The 21,172-nt window shown below is 44.9% G+C and overlaps 1 pseudogene across 1 annotated transcript; it reads left to right on the top strand.

Annotated features, from left to right (window-relative positions):
- The first annotated feature begins 227 nt into the window (after positions 1 to 227).
- Positions 228 to 888, top strand: LOC110261302 (small ribosomal subunit protein eS24 pseudogene; annotated as a pseudogene). Its single transcript, XR_014806608.1, has one exon. The product of XR_014806608.1 is annotated as a small ribosomal subunit protein eS24 pseudogene (transcript).
- The last annotated feature ends 20,284 nt before the right edge of the window (positions 889 to 21,172 follow it).

Here is a 21,172-nt window from a genome sequence, read left to right as displayed (position 1 = left end):
CGCGGGAGCGGCCCAAGAAATAGCAACAACAACAACAACAACAAAAAGAGAGACAAAAGACAAAAAAAAAACCAAAAAAAAACAAACAACCCAATCAAAAAATGGGCAGAAGACCTAAGGAGACCTAAGACATACAGATGGGCAATAGGCACAGGAAAAAATGCTCAACGTTGCTACTGATAACGCAATTCGAAATGACAACGAGGCACCACCTGACACTGGTCAGAATGGCCATCATTAGTAAGTCTACAAGTAACCAAGGCTGGAGAGGGTGTGGGGAAAAGGGAGCCCTCCTGCCCTGTGAGTGGGAATGTAATCTGGTACAACCACTATGGAGGCTTGAAGGCCAGCCACCATCATGCAGGACACAGCTTCTATCCGGACCAGGAAGTTCAGGACCAACCAACTACTTCCAGGGAAACAAAGGGTCATCCGTGTCCTCCACCCTGGGAAGGCAACGGTACCTAAGACAGAAATTTGGGGAAAACTAGCCAAAATGAACAAGAGGACGCCAGATGTCATCTTTGTCTTTGGATTCAGAACCCATTTTGGGGGTGGCAAGACAACTGGCTTTGGCATGAGTCATGATTCCTTGGATGATTACACAAAGACAAATGAGCCCAAACACAAGCGTGCAAGACACGGCTTATATGAGAAGAGCAAGACCTCCAGGAAACAGAGAAAAGAACGCAAGAACAGGATGAAGAAAGTCGGGGGAACTGCAAAGGCCAACGCTGGTGCTGGACAAAAGGGAGGAGTATAGAGTCTGCAGTGACTGTGTCTGCGGTGACTGTGCAAAATTTTCACGAGGAGCCTAATCAACGAAGAAGTTTTACATGTCAAAAAAAAAAACAAACCCACTAGGGAAAAACAGTATGGAATTTTCTCAAAAAACTAAATATAAAACACCCCTATGATCCAGCAACCCCACGCCTGGCATATATGCAAACAAAACTATAACTCAGAGAGGTAAGAGTTCCAGCTGTGCCTCCGTGGATTAAGAACCCAACTAGTAACCATGAGGATGCAGGTTCGAACCCTGGCCTCATTCCGTGAGGTAAAGATTCACGGTTGCCAGGAGCTGTGGCGTAGGTCACAAGCAAAGCTATGATCTGGCGTTGCTATGCTGTGGTGTAGGTTCCTCGTTGGATTCGCTTCCGCTGAGCCAAGATGGGAAGTCCTTTTTTTTTTTTTTTTTTTTTTTTAATGGTTTTTGGTTTTTAGGGTTAAATTTCAAATCTTGTTGCTTTAAAAAAAAAATTCATGAACACAATCCTTTGTCGATGAGTTAGATCTGTTTAGCACGTGTTGCCTAAAAAATTCAGAGTGTGTGAACAAAACATAGCAGGAGAATATGTCAAATGTTCAGAACATTAGGTTGTTGTGCTACAGAAGTAAGGAATCCAGCGCCACACATGTAATTACCTGTCTCCACGACCATGTAACCTACTGATCTACGAGCCTAAACATTCCAGCAACCTTGATTGCACTCATTAAAATGAACTCACTCATTTTGTCAGTTGGGAGTAACTAGAAACTGATGATCTAGGAGGCAATGAAGACAAGAGCCTGCCTTCAAATAGCTTATATTCTACAAGAGAAAAATCAGGAATAATTAAGCATTATTATAAGAAGTGCAATAAGGAATTCCCGTTGTGGATCAGCAGTAATGAACCAGACTAGTATCGTGAGGATGTGGGTTCAATCACTGGCCCTGCTCACTGGGTAAAGGATTTGGAGTTGCTGGGAGCTGTGGTGGAGATGCAGTTCTGAACTGGTGTTGCTTACGGCTTTGGCGCAGGCCAGCAACTCAATTCCACCCCTAGCCTGGGAACTCCTATATGCCACAGGTGTGGCCCTAAATAGCAAAAAAAATATATGTTTTTTTCTTTTAGGCTGCACCTGCGGCATATGGATGTTACCAGGCTAGAGATTGAATTGAGCTGCAGCTGCCAGCCTACGCCACAGCCATGGCAACTCTGCATCTGAGCTACATCTGCGACCTGACACAGGTTGCAGCAATGCCAGATCCTTAACCAACTGAGCGAGGTCAGGGATCGAATCCGCATCCTCACAGACACTATGTCGGGTTCTTAACCTGCTGAGCCACAACAGGAACTCCCCAAAATAAATTACCCTAAAAAATAAAAAAAAAATGATAAAAAAAAGAGAAGTGAAACCAAATACAATAAAATAACTGTTAAAAAGAAAATAAAAAGAAATAAAGGAGTTCCCGTGGTGGCGCAGTGGTTAACGAATCCGACTAGGAACCATGAGGTTGCGGGTTCGGTCCCTGCCCTTGCTCAGTGGGTTAACGATCCGGCGTTGCCGTGAGCTGTGGTGTAGGTTGCAGACGTGTTGCTGTGGCTCTGGCGTAGGCCGGTGGCTACAGCTCCGATTCAACCCCTAGCCTGGGAACCTCCATATGCCGTGGGAGCGGCCCAAGAAATAGCAACAACAACAACAAAAGACAAAAGACAAAAAAAAAAAAAAAAAAAAAGAAAGAAAGCCAAGGTTTTGGTTGGTTAAAAAAGAGAAGGGGTACTAATAAATTTATGTAGAGATGCTGAGTTGAAGGATAGAAGTAATTTGTCCTGTTCATGTAAAGACATGCTGAAGAGGTTTGTCTTGGAGGCCAGACAATGTGGATTCAGTTTCTGATTTACCCACTTGCTGCAGTGGGCCTGAAAGAGTCTTTAAACATAACTTTGTTCCAAGTTCCTTCATTTGTGAAATGGGAATAAACACAACACTTATTTCGACAAAGGAAAAAATGTTTAACTCTATTATTATTACTATTATTTGGTTTTTAGGGCCACACCCATTGCACATGGAGGTTCCCAGGCTTGAATCAGAGCTGCAGCCGCCAGCCTACGCCACAGCCACAGCAACTTGGGATCTGAGCCATGTCTTTGATCTGCACCACAGCTCATGGCAACACTGGATCTTTAATCCACTGAACGAGGCCAAGAATGGAACCCACATCCTCGTGGACACTAGGCAAGATTCAGTTCCACTGAGCCACAATGGGAACTCCCTAACTCAATGAATTTTATTATTACATTTATAGTTGTACAATGACCATCACAACCCAATTTTACAGCATTTCCATTCCAAACCCCCAGCCCATCCCCCCAGTCCTCAACCAGTCTCCTTTGGAAACCATCAGTTTTTCAGTCTGTGAGTCAGTATCTATTCTGCAAAGAAGCTCATTGTATCCTAATTTTTTAGAATCCACATATAAGTGAGAGCATATGAATTGGTGTCTTACTGTCTGACTAACTTCACTTAGCATGATAATTTCTAGGTCTATCCATGTTGCTGCAAATGCCACTATTTCATTCATTTTTATGGCTGCATAATATTCCACTATGTATATGTATCACATGTTCTTTATCCACTCCTCTGTCATTGGACATTTAGGTTGCTTCCAGGTTTTTACTGGTTAAAAAAATGAGAAGTGATACATATAAATTTAAGTAGAGATGTTAAGTTGAAGGATATAAGTAATTTTTCTTGTTAGTGTAAAGACATGCTGAAGAGGTTTATCTCGGAGGCCAATGTGGATTCAATTTCTTTCTTTCTTTTTTTTTTTTTTGTCTTTTCTAGGGCCGCACCCTTGGCATATGGATGTTCCCAGGCTAGGAGTCTAATTGGAGCTTAGGCTACCGGCCTACACCAGAGCCACAGCAATGCGGGATCTGAGCCATGTCTGCAACTGACAGCACAGCTCATGGCAATGCTGGATCCTTAACCCACTGAGCAAGGCCAGGGATCAAACCCAAAACCTCATGGTTCCTAGTCGGATTCATTAACCACTGAGCCACGACGGGAACTTCCTGGGATTCACTTTCTGATTTACCCGCTTGCTGAGGTGGGACTGAAAGAGTCTTTAAACTTGTCTTTGTCCCAAGTTCCTTCATTTGTGAAATGGGAATAAACAATATTTTCAGAGGAAAATTTAGTAATTTAATATGCACAAAGCATGAATAACAGTGACTCTTAATCTGTGTATGATACTAAATATAAATCAAAATCGAGATCATTTTATCAAAGAAAAATAGTGTGGGTTGGGAACTAATTCTAAGTGGAGGGTATGTGATTTCAGTTTTCATGCTAAAATTAGCACAAACCTGGAAGTTCCTGCGGTGGCTCAATGGATTAGAACCTGACTAGTATCCACAAGGATGTGCTTCAATCCCCGGCCTCCCTCAGTGGGTTAAGGATCTGGCATTGCCATGAGCTGTGGTGTATATGGCAATAAGGCTTGGATCCCCCATTGCTGTGGCTGTGGCATAGGCTGACTGGTACAGCTCTAATTCGACCCCTACCTAGCCTGGGAACGTCAATATGCCATAAGCGTGTCCATAAAAATAAAAATAAAATTAGCACAAATCTTATTCTGCCTGCAAGATCCTCTGGCTCATAATGTGAGTACTTTGTGTGGAAAGGGCACAATGGTTTTGTGGCATCTGCCAATGGAGCTTAACTCCTTGTCACACACTAAAAATCTTAAGAGACTTCTATCCATCCACTCTTGCATTTCATTCGCTTCCCTGCTTACTTGTTCAGCTCAACACATTTGCGTATCAAGCACCTGACCATAACCAACTCCCACAAAAAAAGGTTTCATGTTATTCTACTTCCTTCACTAAACTAAGGTGGAAAAATAACACTATTCATGTTAATAGTGAACTAACTTTGTATGTGTCATTGCCTTATGTGTATTATCACATGATAAAACTTAAATATCCCTTGTTGTAAAACGTGGGAAATGAGAAAGGAAGAGAAAAGATGCAATGAAAAAACCTGTGTTAACCAATGTGTTAGGGCGTTCCCACTGTGGCACAATGAGTGAAGGATATAGCTTTGCTGCAGCTGCCACTCAGATTTGATTCCCTGGCCTGGGAACTTCCATATGCCATGGTGTGGCCAAAAAACAAACAAACAAACAAAAAATTAGTGCAAAAAAAAAAAAAAAAAAGAAAAGAAAAAAAAAAGAAGGGAGCGGGGAAGTGGAGGAGGCATAAGGAAAATCTTTGTGGTGATAGAATAGATCTGTGTTTTGGTTAAGGTACTTATCACATGAATCCATACGTGTGTTAAAATGGTATATGACTGTACATAAACATTGCACCAATGACGATTTTCTGATTTGGGTAATGTATTATAGTTATGTAAGACGTAGCTATTATGGAAAACTGAATAAAGGGCACATAAGAAAAAAAAATAGTGCAAGTGTGCACACACGTTGGATTACCCAACCACTAAAAAGAGTGAAATAATGCTATTTACAGCAACATGGATGGACCCAGAGATGACCACAGTAAGGGCTGTCAGAGAGAAAAAGACAAATCCAGAGTTCCCATTATGGTAGAGCCGAAAAGAATCCAACGATTATCCATGAGGATGGAGGTTCCACGCCTAGTCTGGCTCAGTGGGTGGGGGATCCGGTGTTGCTGGGAGCTGTGGTGTAGGTTGCAGATGCGGCTTGGATCCCAAGTTTCTGTGGCTGTGGTGTAGGCCGGCAGCTGCAGCTCTGATTCACCCCCTAGCCTGGGAACTTCCATATGCTGCAGGTGTGGCCCTAAAAATAAAAAAAGACATATACTTTATGATACCACTTATATGTGGAAACTAACATGACAATAATGAACTTATTCAGACTTACAGACATAGGGAAGACATGGTTGCCAAGGGGGAGGGTGGTGGAGGGACTAGGAGTTTGGAAATAGCAGATGTTTGTAGGACGGATGACCAGCTAGGTCCTACTGTCTAACACCGTTAGTTTCTCAGTGTTGTGAGAAACCACAATGGAAAAGAATATATAGAATAGGAGTTCTCATCGTAGCTCAGGGGAAACGAATCTGACTAGGAACCATGAGGCTGCAGGTTCGATCCCTGGCCTCACTCCATGGGTTAAGGATCCAGCGTTGCTGTGAGCTGTGTAGGTCACAGACGTGGCTTGGATCCTGTGCTGCTGCGGCTTTGGCGTAGGCTGGTGGCTATAGTACAGCTCTGTTTCAACCCCTGGCCTGGGAACCTCCATATGCCATTGGTGCAGCCCTAAAAAAAAAAAAAAAAAAAGAAAGAAAGAAAGAAAGAAAGAAATAGGAAAAAGAATATACAGAATATATATATCAGAAAAAGAAAAAAAATGCAATATATGTGTCAAAACTTTTTCCTCTTTGGCCTACATGGTCTAGGTGACAAAGTCGGAGAGCTTCCTCCGTTGATTTCAAATAGATGTTCAAACCAAAAGTGGGGACCCTTGGCTAAATCCCACCCAGTCATCACCTGAGCGCACCAGCCAGTAAACATTTTGTTTCCTCAAATTATTCTTTGAAAACCTTGGAATTCTCCCATCCCCCTAGAAAGCTAAAGTATTTAACAAACATTCTTATAATATTACAATCAGTCTACATGACCGAACTAACATGAGGGTGGGGTTCCATCCTATTCCAGGAAGTAGTAGCAACTGCAAATTAGCAATAACAGAAAAGTGCTATGTGGGCAGTCCCACTGTGGGGCAAGGGGATCATCGGGGTCTGCGGGACTGAGTGGGACGTGATTTGATGCCCTGCCTGGCAGTGGGTTAAGGATCCTGCATTGGCAGAGCTGCAGTATATTGCCATAGCTGCAGTGTAGGTTGCAACTTCAGCTGAGGCCTGGGGAACTCTACATGCTGCAGGGCAGCCAAAAAAGGAAAAAAATGTGTTAGGGTGATGTATATAGTTTACCTATAAAACATAAATGGCCCCAATGCAAATCAATACTTTTTTTTTTTTTTTTTTTGTCTTTTTGCTATTTCTTTGGGCCACTCTCGCGGCATATGGCGGTTCCTAGGCTAGGGGTCGAATCGGAGCTGTAGCTGCCGGCCTACACCACAGCCACAGCAATGCGGGATCCAAGCCGCGTCTGCAACCTACACCACAGCTCACGGCAACGCCGGATCGTTAACCCACTGAGCAAGGGCAGGGACCGAACCCGAAACTTCATGGTTCCCAGTTGGACTCGTTAACCACTGTGCCACGACGGGAACTCCAAAATCAATACTTTTTAAGAGAAAATTCAAGAATATTGGTTTTCCTTCTTCCTTCCTCTTTCTCTCTCTCTCTTCCTCCCTTCCTTTTTTTCTTTCTTGGCTATACATGTGGCATATGGAAGTTCCCATGTTAGGGGCTGAATTGGAGCTGCAGCTGCCAGCCTATGCCATAGCCACTTCAGCTGGAGATCCAAGCCATATCTGCAACCTACACTGCAGCTCACAGCATCACCAGATCCTTAACCCACTGATTGAGGCCAGGTATTCAACCAGTATCCTCATGGATACTAGTTGGGTTTGTTTCCACTGAGCCGCCATGAGAACTCTGATTATTTTCAAATTGTTGTATTGAGTGCATCAAGGATAAAATAGAAGTTGGATGATTTTAAATCTTCTAATATTTTGTGTGTTTACTATATTTCTATTTTTTTGTCATATAAATCAAGTGCATGCCATGTGATTTATTTGAACACATAAAAGAACATGAAGAAATACATATATGTGCCTCATATTCATGAATGGGGAGCAGATTGTCGGGAATTTGCTGAACATTAGTGAGGTAATCCATAGGATAAGACTTTTGCCCTCCACCATCCCCAAAGTAAACTTGCCTGAAAAACTTTTCTTTCTTTCTTTTTTTTTTTTTGCTTTTTAGGGCCGCACCCGTGGTATATGGAGGTTGCCAGGCTAGGGGTCAAATCAGAGCTGTAGCTGCTAGTCTATGCCACAGCCAAGCCACTCAAGATCTGAGCCATGTCTGCAACCTACACCACAGCTCACGGCAACACTAGATCCTTAACCACTGAGCAAGGCCAGGGATCGAACCTGCGTCCTCATGGACGCCAGTCAGATACGTTAACCTCTGAGCCATGACAGGAACTCCAAGAACCTTTTCCTTTACTAATAACTTTCTTATCCCACCAAGTTTCTGCCTAAGATAACTTTCCATTTTGTACAGCTCCTTGGGGCACCTCTCTATTTGCATTATTCTCACTTAAATAATCCGGACTAGAGTGTAGAGAGAATAACTCAAGCACAAATTATGAGTATCTAGTCCCCCAATTGTATGTTGTCTGATTCCACATTGGGAAGACATTGTTATAGATTCTCAACCTTGACACTCTAATGGTGCATTATTACCTTCTCTTATAAAGTAACGAAGAAGGGCTTAAAACTGTCTTGGTGGAAGGAACAGATTCATCAAGGGTTATGGCAAAAGTGATTAAGTTTTAAATTTTGTTACTTAAAACAGGACACCTATGATGTTTCTCTCCAGTATGAATTTTCTTTCTTTCTTTTTTTTTTTTTTTTTTTGTCTCTTTGCCATTTCTTGGGCCACTCCCACGGCATATGGAGGTTCCCAGGCTAGGAGTCTCATCGGAGCTGTAGCTGCCAGCCTACACCAGAGCCACAGCAACGCGGGATCTGAGCCGCGTCTGCAACCTACACCACAGCTCACGGCGACGCCGGATCGTTAACCCACTGAGCAAAGACAGGGATGGAACCCGCAACCTCATGGTTCCTAGTCGAATTCATTAACCACTGCGCCACGATGAGAACTCCCCAGTATGAATTTTCTTATGAACAGTAAGGTAGAACATTCCACTAAGGACCTTGACACATACATCACACTCTTTTGTATGGGTTGTCTGATGACTCTTGAGAGAGGAACCCACACTAAAGGTTTTTCCACACTCATGACACTTGTAAGGTTTCTCTCCAGTATGAATTCTCTGATGATCTGAAAGCTGTGGACTTCCCCCAAAGGCTTTCCCACATACATCACATTTATATGGCTTTGCTCCTGTATGGATTAGTTCATGTCATGGGAGGTGGGAGGAATAAGAAAAGGTTTTCCCACGCTCATTACATTTGTAAGGTCTCTCTCCAGTATGAACTCTCTGATGATTTGCAAGGGTTTTTTTTTAATGACTAAAAGCCTTGCCACATTTATTACATGTATAACATTTCTCTCCAGTATGAATTCTCCAATGATTTGAAAGCTGTGAACTTCTCCCAAAGGCTTTCCCACATACATCACATTTATATGGCTTTGCTTCTGTATGGATTAGTTTATGTCATGGGAGGTGGGAGGAACGAGAAAAGGTTTTCCCACACCATTACATTTGTAAGGTCTCTCTCCAGTATGAACTCTCTGATGATTTGCAAGGGATTTTTTAAAAGACTAAAAGTCTTGCCACATTTGTTACATTTGTATGTTTTCTCTCCAGTATGAATTTTCCAATGAACTTTAAGAGATGAATTGTAACCAATGTTTCTCCCACAAACTTCACATTTATAAGGTTTCACTCCTATATGGGTTATCCGCTGTATTGACAGGAGTGTGAGATAATGAAAGGTTTTCCCACACTCTTTACATGTATAAGCTTTCTCTTCAGTATGAATTCTCTGATGTTTTCAAAGATATGAACTTCAACCAAGGTCCTTCCCAGATATATCACATATATGAGGCTTTGCTCCTGTGTGGATTTTTTTTAATATATAATGATTTTTATTTTTTTCCATTATATCTGGTTTACAGTGTTCTGTCAATTTTCTACTCTACAGCATGGTGACCCAGTTACACATACATGTATACATTCTTTTTTCTCACATTATCATGCTCCATCATAAGTGACTAGACAGGAGTTCCCGTCGTGGCACAGTGGTTAATGAATCCGACTAGGAACCATGAGGTTGCAGGTTCAGTCCCTGCCCTTGCTCAGTGGGTTAAGGATCCAGCGTTGCTGTGAGCTGGTGTAGGTTGCAGACATGGCTTGGATCCCGTGTTGCTGTGGCTCTGGCATAGACTGGCAGCTACAGCTCCGATGAGACCCCTAGCCTGGGAACCTCCATATACCGTGGGAGCGGCCCAAGAAATGGCAAAAAGACAAAAAAAAAAAAAAAAAAAAAAAAAAAAGTGACTAGACATAGTTCCCAGTGCTACACAGAAGGATCTCCTTGCTTATCCATTCCAAAGGCAATAGTCTGCATCTATTAATCCCAAGCTTCCAGACCATCCCACTCCCTCCCCCTCCCCCTTGGCAACCACAGGTCTAGTCTCCAAGTCCATGATTTTCTTTTCTGTGGAAAGGTTCCTTTGTGTGTCTATCAGATTCCAGATAAGAGTGATATCATATGGCATTTGTCTTTCTCTTTCTGACTTACTTCATTCAGTATAAGAGTCTCTAGGATATTTTTATGTTGTATGAAGTCAGAGGAATGATAAAGTTTGCCCATACTCACCGCATTTGTAAGGTCTCTCTGCAGTATGAACTCTCTGATGACCTACAAGGGTTGATTTGTGATTAAAGAACTTCCTACAGACATTACATTTGCAAGTTTTCTCTCCAGTATGAATTCTCTGATGAATTTCAAGTGATGAATTTTGACCAAAGTTTCTCCCCCATACTTCACATTTATATGGTTTTGTTTCCATCTGGCTTGTCTGACATATTGAGAGGCATGAACAGTAACGAAAGGCTTTCCCACACTCTTTACACTTGTAAGGTTTCTCTCCAGTATGAATTCTGACCCAGTGCAATGTATGAATTTTCATCACAGACTTTCCCATGTATATCACATTTATATGGTTTTATTCCTGTATGGATTATCTCATACTATGAGAGAAGTGAGTGGTAATCAAAGGTTTTCCCACCTGCATTATGTTTATAAGGTCTTTTCCTGTGTGTTTCCTGGTCTTGTGTCATGACTGAAGGATGCATAAAATCATTTTCAGATGCATAAGAAATGTTGCTTTGGACACGTGAAGAAATTCCTTGAACTGGTGAAAATGAGGCTCTACTACTGCTGATACTCTTGTCACTTTGGTTACATTCTTCTATTTTCTCTTCACTTTTAAAAATAGGTGGTATATCCTGAAAGCTTAATGCAAGCATGTTTTCGGTAGTCTTCCTTCCTGTAAAATTTCTACCAAATCATTCTCTTATCAGTGAGATTTTCATTATGATTTATAGGCGCTCCTTTGTAAAAAAAAAAAAATTTAAAAAGGAAAGAAAAGACAAAAGAAACAAAATTATCTCTGTTGAAAAATGACATGATCAAATATGCAGAAAAACCTGAAGGTTCTGCCAAAAACATTGCTGGAAATAACAAACACAGAAAAATTAAAAAATATGAAATGAAAAGGCAAAAATCAATTCCTTCTAAACACAAAAACTAAATAATCAAGATGGAAATTTAGAAAACAATTCCACTTACAATACAATGATTAAATGATTAAATAAACCACTTGGAATAAGCTTACAGAAAAAACTGTAAACTAAAAACTCAGAGGAAAAAATATTAGGAATGATGTAAATTAATGCATGCATATCCCAAATTCATGGACTGAAATTAGTATTTTCTTTTTTTTTTCTTTTTTCTTTTTTTTATGGCCACAACCACAGCACATGGAAATTTACTGGCCAAGGACTGAATCCATCACAGCTGCAATGACAGAGCATAGGATCCAACTGCATTAACACACTGTGCCGAGCAGAGGATCCAACCCACGTCTCCAGTGACCTGCGTCCCTTCAGTCAGATTCTTAACCCACTGTGCCACAGCAAGAACTCCTAAATGTCAGTATTCTCAAGATGTCAACACTACCCAAAAAGATTCACAGAGTCAATGGAATCCCTGGTAAAATCCCAATATCATTTCTCGAATAAATAGATAAATGCATCCATAGATTCCTATATAATTTCAAAAGACACTCTATAGGAGAAGCAAAGTTGCTGAAAACAACAAAGTTGGGGAATTCACAATTATGTGAAAATTATTACAAAGCTAAACTAATCAAAGCAGTGTGGTCCTGGGAAAAAAGCTATACCAGAAGAGGACAACAAAGATGTCAGAAATAAACTCTGATGTACTTGGTCAAATGACGTTCCAAGAGTGTGTTAGGACCACACACTGGGGGAATGCTTCCTATTAAATTAAACAAATGATGTTTCATCATCTAATATATCATTCAACTTTCTAAGCTCACGTATTAAGATGTTTTGAGGAGTTCCCATTGTGGTACAGTGGAAACAAATCTGAGTAGCATCCATGAGGATGCAGGTTCAATCCCTGGCCTTGCTCAATGGGTTAAGGATCTGGTGTTGCCGTGAGCTGTGGTGTCGATCACAGACATGGCTCGGATCCCAAGTTGCTGTGGCTCTGGCATAGGCTGGCAGCTGCAGCTCCGACTAGACCCCTAGCCTGGGAACCTCCATATGCTGTGGGAGCAGCCCTAAAACAAAACAAAACAAAAGGCTGTTTATTAACTAAGGATGGACTATCAGATCAAGAAACCAGATAAAACTGCAGACCCTAGAACTGTGTGTTTCAACAGCAAGTTGCAGAGGCAAAACCATGCCCACTTAGGGGAATACAAAATGAGAAGGCGTATACGAGCCCCACTGGGTAGCGCTGTACAGGAGGGAAAGCAGCTCAAGGCACGTGGGTCAGACAGTGACCTTCACATGGACGCATACGTGCCTTTCACCACAAACGCCAAAGCAAAAGCATCACACAGTCACCCCCAAAGGGGGCATTAAAACGATATTCCGTCCAGGGCCTCACACATTCCCTAAGTAACATGCAAAGAAGATCTGATCCACCAGGCTGTTGCCCACATGCCTCAAGGGCACAGCAACAGCAGAACAGAAGGAGTGTCTGAGGAATCCGGACAAGCAGACAGGGCTTGAGACAGGTCCATGCAGCCTCTGAGGGGCCAGATGGAATCAAAGAGCAGCCACATTAGCGGGTGCGGCCCTCAAGACTAAAGACAAAAAAAAAAAAAAAAAAAAAAGAAAGAAAGAAAAGAAAAGAGGAAACTGGGTGTATTGAAAGTTTGCCATTGAGCTTGAAATATATTTAAACTCTGAAACAACTCCTGCTGTATTATGAAGTGGGGAGACCATTTGAGGAACAATAGCTTTCAACTCCTGATGCCATATGCTGAGTCAACAGTGCTTCCAGACTACCCAAGTGAAAAAGGGCCGACCAGGGTTCCCACCGTGGCCCAGGAGGTTAAGAATCCAACTACAGGGGCTCGGGATGCTGCAGAGGTGCCGGGTTGATCCCTAGACAGCTGAATGCTGCGCCTGCTGCAACGTAGGTATCAGTGTTGCCTCAGATTAAATCCCTGGCCAGGAAAATTCCAAATACCAAGGGTGTGGCCATTAAAAACCAAAAGATAAAAAACAGGGCCTCGCAAGGGGCACACAGGGGAAAATGCAAGAGAGAGTCCCCCTCTAGAAGTCATCCTGACCCACATCGATCAGGTTCCCAAAGGTCTGCCAGTATCACGCCCCTGTACAAGGCCCCCTGAGCAGGGTCCTGGCAGGCCCACTCCTCCCAAGGGAAAGTGACGGCCACATCCTCCAAGGTCAACTGTTCCTGAAATGAAAACATAGCTCACCAAGGGGCCCTGAGGAAAGACTATTTTCACACAAAATAAGAAGAGATAGGAGTTCCCGTCGTGGCTCAGTGGTTAACAAATCCGACTAGGAACCATGAGGTGGCAGGTTCGATCCCTGGCCTCGCTCAGTGGGTGAAGGATCCAGCGTTGCTGTGAGCTGTGGTGTAGGTCGCAGACACAGCTCGGATCCCGCGTTGTTGTGGCTCTGGCGTAGGCCAGTGGCTACAGCTCCAACTCGACCCCTAGCCTGGGAACCTCCATATGCCACAGAAGCGGCCCTAGAAGTGGCAAAAAGACAAAAAGGAAAAAAAAAAAAAAGAGGAAATGACTAAGGATCAATTCAGTTGAAATAAATATGCTGAAAAATTCATGTAATGTTGTTGAAGCCAATTATGCCTCTAAGTTTACCTTCATGTGTTATTTATTCTTTTGTCTTTTTAGGGCTACACCCCTCACATATGGAGGTCCTCAGGCTAGGGGTTGAACCAGAGCTATAGCCGCCGGCCTACACCACAGCCACGGCAACTCGAGAACTTCGACCCACTGAGGGAGTCCAGGGATTGAACCTGCAACCTCACGGATGCTAGCTGGTCTCATTTCCACTGTGCTACAATGGGGATTCCCCTTATATTTTTATAAGATTGTGATGTCCTCCAATCATTGGTGTGTTTTGCAGATTTTACCATAAATTATGCACTTGACTTCCAGGTGCAGCTTCTTGATTCTGGTTGATACAGAGCAGACTGTGCATCCAGTTGGGGCCCTAAGCAATCCCTGCTGATGCTGTGTCTCCAGTCCACAGGCGTGAAGCCCAGGACGATGCCCAGGGGGGCCTCTTCACAAGCTCCAGGTCACTGAGTCATAAGTGGAGGGGACAGGCCCTGAGGGGAGGCCCCAGGTGACTGGGAATGGACAGTGTCAGGCAGGATACTTCAGCGTCAGACAAGATGAGTGAGGCCAGGAGTTCTCATCGTGGCGCAGTGGTTAACGAATCCAACTAGGAACCATGAGGTTGAGGGTTCGATCCCCGGCCCTGCTCGTGGGTTAAGGATCCGGCATTGCCATGAGCTGTGGTGTAGGTTGCAGACGCGGCTGGGATCCCGCGTTGCTGTGGCTCTGGCATAGGCCGGCAGCTACAGCGCCGATTGGACCCTTAGGCTGGGAGCCTCCATATACCGTGGGAGTGGCCCAAGAAATGGCAAAAAGGCAAAAAGGCAAAAAAAAAAAAAAGATGAGTGAGGCCAAAGGAGGGCATCTCAGGAAGGACAGACGGAGAATCCCTGAGGAATTAACTTTACCTGAGAAACAGCCATTCCTGACTCTTGGCCTTCCTTCCTCTTCCTCCTCCTCCCCTGCCCGGCTTCTTGCTCAGGCAACATGAGGCTTCGAAGTCAATCTTCAAAGGTGAGAAGATGCTGTTTAAGGCTTAGAATCATCACACCCCCTTCCGGTGCCACAACCACACACACAAGGGATACTTCACCATGTGGAAGAGACAGGCCTCTGCTGCCCACGGTCCCAGGAGGGACTCAGGACAGGAAACTCCCACACAGAGACCAAGAGGGGAGCTTTTCCCCACACTTTCTTCTCATCTCGCTCCCCTCCTGGTGAGGTCCTCACCCACACTGCAGCCATGGGCACCTCCGCTGGACCCCACAATGCCCTGCAGGTCACAGACCAGCCCTGCTTCATCCTCGAGCAGAGCAGAGCCCCCGCCCCTTCAGCCCAGATCCCAGCCCTCAGGATTGGGAGGACACGGAGCCTTGCTGCTCAAGGATGGATCCAGATTGGAATTCCTTGGGGAATTTTAAACATTATTGAGGCAGGGCCCCACCCCAACAATTTGAAGGGGTAGCTCTTCTCGAGGGGCAGCAAACACACAAGGAAAATGCCTTATCAACTTAATGTGACTCCTGAGATCAGAAGCACTCAGAGGAGGCAAACCCAGAAGGCCTCCCAAATGCTTTGTTTTTTCCAGTTTTATGAAGGTATAACTGATGAATAAAAATGATGTGCACATGCCCTTCCCGGGTGGCTCACAGCATAACTGCTCAGCACTGCTTCTACGGTGGCTCTGGTTCACCCCCTGGCCTGGGAACTTCCCAAATGCCTCCAGGTGTTAAAATAAAATGATGTGGGTATACGGAGTTCATTGTGATTATTTGACAGATGTATACATTGTGTAATAATTGTCAGAATCTGGTAACTTACACTTCCAGGAAGCCATGACTTTCAGTTCAATTCTGAGCGATGAATAGACTTACACAATATTCTCTTAGATCAGGCAGAGGCCGCATGCAACTGAATGTTCACACACTTTTGCCCAACTCTGCCCAATCTCCTCTCTATGGTCTTGACATTTCATTTTATTTTTAGGGCTGCACCCATGGCACATAGAAGTTCCCAGGCTAGGGTTCAAATAGGAGCCGTGGCCGCTGGCCTACCCCACAGCCACAGCCATGCAGGATCTGAGCAGCGCCTGCCATCTACACCACAGCTCATGGCAACACCAGATCCTTAACCCACTGAGATGAGGCCAGGGATCGAACCTGTGTCCTCATGGATATTAGATTCATTTCTACAGAGCCTCAACGGAAAATCCAGTTTTAACATTTTTAGGTTCCACATATAAAATGTCTTTTTCTGTCGGGCTTATGTCACGGAGCGTAACGATCTTGAGATCCTACATTTTGTCTTAAGCGGCAGGATTCTTCATTTTTATGGCTGAATTACATCTATTTTAAATATACGGTACACCCACATGCATACATATTTATATGAAAAAAAATCTTTTCATCATCCGCTCATTTTGTTAGGAGACCACTGACTAAAACCGCCCACCCTGGCCAGGCACAATATGAGCCTCTTGCATGAGCTGACTCACAGCAGGAAGCCCTGACCAGGAACAGGTGCCGCCCTGAAGCCTAACCAGGAGCATTCAGGAGGGGCCCACAGGAGGGAGGAGAGGACCAACCCCCCAGGATCCTTGGCTGAGAGCTGCGAGCATCACCAGAAGGGGCTCTGAGCCAGACCCCGTCCGGGCCAAGCAAGCCGATTGTTCAGGGATGACCCAGAAACCAACCCCATTCCCCTAAAACTGGAGACCTCGAGCCACGTGGCAGAGCAGTCCTCCTGGGTCCCCTCACCCCACTGCTCTCCCTCGGGGCGTCCTTTCCCAAGAAAGTTCGTGTGTGTCAGCACGTTCGTCTCCTTGGATAATTCATGTCTGAGATTGAGACGAGAGCCCGTTCTTGGGCCTTAGAAAGGGGTCCCCCATCCTGCAACAATTATTCATTAGACATTTTGTTCTAAGGAATAATTATCTCTGCAATTGTCTCCATATTATTCTGAAGAGTTGCACAATGGAGTTCCTGTCGTAGCTCAGCAGTTAATGAATCTGACTAGCACACATGAGGACGCAGGTTCAATCCTTGACCTTGTTCAGTGGGTTAAGGCTCGGGTGTTGCCATGAGCTGTGGTGTGGGTCGAAGATGCGGCTTGGATCCTGCATTGCTGTGGTTGTGGCGTAGGCCTGCAGATGCAGCTCCGATTAGACCCCTAGCCTGGGAATCTCCATATGCCATAGATGAGGCCGTTAAAAAAAAAAGAAAGAAAGATTTACACAATGATTCCTATGCTCCAAAAAACATAACAAAGTCATCAAATAACATACATACATGGCCCAGTTTCTATCCAGTCCCTCAGGAGAAGGCACCCATCCTCCTGCATCCAGAGCTCCCCATGGGCTTGGCTCAGGCCATACTTCTAAGGACATTTTGGAGGAGAGTATTTTGTTCTTTCTAAATCCACTGCCTTCATCCTCAGGTGTGACTGTGAAACAGAACTTCCCACCGTTCTTTAATTAGTCCCAGCATCTAAATGCATCCCCAGAGGGAGATGCTGCAGCCCCCCTGGGAGGAGCAGGGACACTGGGCTCCCTTCAATGGAGGGACAACAGAACAGACGGAAAAGAGTCAATAATCCACAGAGACAGGAATTTCTGATGACAGGGGTTGATATACTGGCCATCAAACACACTGAAGGTGGCAGCAGAGACTGTCAGGAGGACAGGGGACCTCTCTGAGCCGAGATCTGAAGGGCGACAAAGGGCCTGAGCCCTGGTGCCTGAAAGGCAAAGGGGAAGAAGAGGAACGAAGAGCTGAGACAGACAAGGAGACTGTGCCCCGGGCAGTGAACCCGCAGCACTGGGTCTGCTCCCAGGACGGGGCTGCAGACACAGGCAGGGCCCTGAGGGCGACACAGGGCTGTGCCACCACAGGGAGGAGTCGGGGTCTGTCCTGAGGCCCAAGAAGAGCCTGCGGAGGTCTGGGCATCAGGAAACACGTCGACTCCCTTCGGGTTTGCAGGAGACACTCGTTCTGGTCTCTCTTACTCTGAGCCTATAGTCCTGCCTCCACGGCAGCCTTTCTGCTCTTCTCCTTCATGCTGGGAGGACAAGGACTCATTTAAAACTCTAACTGCAGAAGTTCCCATTTTGGCACAGTGGAAACAAATCCGACCAGTAACTATGAGGACGTGCGTTTGAGCCCCGGCCTCACTCAGTGGGTTAAGGATCTGGCATTACCGTGAGCTGTGGAGTAGGTTGCAGACTCTGCTCAGATCTCGTGTTGGGTGGCTGTGATGTAGGGCAATGGCTACAGCTCCAATTTGACCCCTAGCCTGGGAACCTCCATATGCTGTGGGTATGGCCCTAAAAAGACAAAAAATAGAAAAATAATAATAAAATACAATTCTAACTGCAACAGGACACTCTCCAAAAAGAACTGCCAGGGGAATTCCTGTCATGGCTCAGTGGAAACGAGTATGACTAGTAATCATGAGTTGCAGGTTAGATCCCTGGCTAACTGGTTAAACTAGATATTAATGTAAATAGATCAGTGATGGCTAACTGGTTAAACCAGATTTTAATGTAAATATAAAAGATCAGTGATGTATCTGCCAAGTGCTCATCAAAATAGTCCAAAATTATCACTTACCAAGAAAGTTTTCCATGACAGAGAAAACACAGGGATATTTAATAAACCTCAAAAAAAAAATGTTAAGGGAAATAATCTGTCAATTACTATTATTATTATATTTTTTGTCTTTTTAGGGCCGCACACAAGGCATATTGAGGTTCCCAGGCTAGAGGTGGAATTGGAGCTGTAGCCACCGGTCTACACCACAGCCACAGCAATGCGGGATCCCAGCCGCGTCTGCGACCTACACCACAGCTCACGGAACCACTGGATACTTAACCCAGTAAGCGAGGACAGGGACTGAGCCTGTGTCCTCATGGATGCTACTCAGATTCGTTTCCACCGAGGCATGACGGGAACTCCAATAATCTAAATATTCTAGTGTCAAAGTTTTAAATACTTGAGAATATAGTATATTTAGAAAAGAATGATATGACTAGATTACAGAACTTGCTAAAGCTTATTCCAAAAGTGAATAATTATTTATAGGAAAGTAATTGAACATACTGATTAATTTCAAGCTCCAAATAATTACAACTATAGAAAAAAATGCAAATCCATTACAAAAAAAAAAAAAAAAAACCAACCCCACAACACTTTGAATATTCCTTTAAAGAGGCACCAGGTGATAGTAGTCATTTCTTTCCACATTTCTCTCCCCCATTCCTTTACCCCACGCTAGGAAAAGGGAAAAGGGTGACGCACAACTGCCTATGTCAAGTCACTGCCCCCTGCTGAATAGTAATTGCAAAAGCAAGGTATCATTTGATTCAAATTACTACATGCACAAACTTGGGAGTTCCCAGTGTGGCAGAGGATCCGTGGCATCTCTGGAGGGCTGGGACAAAGGTTCCATCGCCGGGCCAGCCCAGTGGGTTAAAGACCTGGTGTTGCCACAGCTGTAGTCAGATCTGTTCCCTGGCCACAAACTCCATGTGCTGAGGAGGGGCCAGAAGAAAAAAAAAAAAAAAAAAAGCAAGCACAAAGTTTACACAATGTATTGCAATAGTCACCTGAACTGAATAATCTAAGGAAACAGATTTTATTTCTTTATTTTTATTTTATTTTATATTTTTAGGGTTTCACCTGCGGCATATGGAAGTTCCCAGGCTAGGGGTGAAATCAGAGCTATAGCTACTGGCCCACACACAGCTCACGGCACTACTGGATGGATCCCTGACCCACTGAGCGAGGCCAGGGATCGAAACTACATCCTCATGGATACTAATCTGATTTGTTTCCACTGCATGACAATGGGAACTCCGAAACGAATTTTTTTTTTTTTTTTTTTTTTTTTTTGTGTGTGTGTCTTTTTGCTATTTCTTGGGCCGCCCCTGCGGCATATGGAGGTTCCCAGGCTAGGGGTCAAATCGGAGCCATAGCCACCGGCCTACGCCAGAGCCACTGCAACGCGGGATCCGAGCCTCGTCTGCAACTACACCACAGCTCATGGCAACGCCGGATCGTTAACCCACTGAGCAAGGGCAGGGACCGAACCCACAACCTCATGGTTCCTAGTCGGATTCGTTAACCACTGCGCCACGACGGGAACTCCCGAAACGAATTTTAAATTAGAATATAAAGCCACAAACCGATATATCACAACTTAATCATCCATAACCCACTCACCACCCAATAGAAACCAGTTTTTCCTGTCTCCAGCACTACTATGCATTTCCGTTTCATTTTCTTTACTTGTCTCCCTATTTATTTCCTTCTTTTTTTTTTTTTTTTTTTTTTTGCCCAATCTGATGCATGCAGCAGTTCCAGGGCCAGGGATCCAAACCATAGCAGTAACAATGCTGAATCCTTAACAGCTAGTCCACAGGGAACGCTCTGGTTTTTCTTTGTTGCTTGTTTTTTGTTTTTTGGGGTTTTTTTGGTTTTTTTACTGTTAGTTCCTTTGTTTTTGGCTGCCCCAAGCATACAGAGTTCCCCAGGCAGGGTCAGATCCAAGTCATAGTTGCAACCTACAGTGCAGCTGTGGCAATGCAGAATCTGTAGCCACTGTGCTGGGCCCAGGCCCTGGTTCCAGAGATGTCCAGAGCTCGCTACACCACAGGGAGAACTCTCGTCTGCTTCTGTTCCTCAATGCGGTTCCTGCCCTCCTATATATTATTATTTTTTTTAAATAAAGGGGTTCCGTCTGCGGCGCCGCGGGGGCCGCGGAGGGGCGGGGGAGAGAGAGGCGCTCGCGGGCGACGGACGGGAAGAGGCCCGAGGAGGACCCGCCCCCGCCGCCACCCCAGGACCCCTACAGGTGTCCTGTCCACGCTGCAACTTCTTTCCCCTCTAATTGTGTGCTTCCTCTCCAACCGTTCGGATTGCCCTCAATCTAGCTCTTTCTGCCTCTTTCTTCTGCCATCTCTGCTCCCGATTTGCCCTCTGGGATACCACCCTTCTATCCCTGCTGTGCTCCCTCTGTGGTCACTCTCTCACACCCTCAGGTTCTATGCTTCCTACTGCTTCCTTCCTCTGCTCCTCAATTACTGCCAGTGTTGCAGGAGGGGGGACCCTTTCCAGGGCCTGAGCAAGGACTCTTGTCTAACACTCGGAAATGTATTGTCAGAGACACCTGTGCTGACAAGGCAAAAGACTTTCCTGGACGGTGCACCCGGGGTGCAGAGCAGTAGGGTGAGGGATCACCCCCCCCTACCGGGGTGCGGGGAAGGGCTGAAGACGCAGGGGAGGCCTGCGGGGCAGAAGGACCGGCCTGAGGGGCCGCGAGGACAGAGG

This window comes from Sus scrofa, chromosome 6 (assembly GCF_054392235.1).
Source record: "Sus scrofa isolate SSC_HxYL_T2T_F1_AM1 chromosome 6, Sscrofa_HxYL_maternal_Yorkshire_Landrace_v2.0, whole genome shotgun sequence".
Classification (NCBI taxonomy): domain Eukaryota; kingdom Metazoa; phylum Chordata; class Mammalia; order Artiodactyla; family Suidae; genus Sus; species Sus scrofa.
This window is presented reverse-complemented; position numbering and strand designations above follow the sequence as displayed.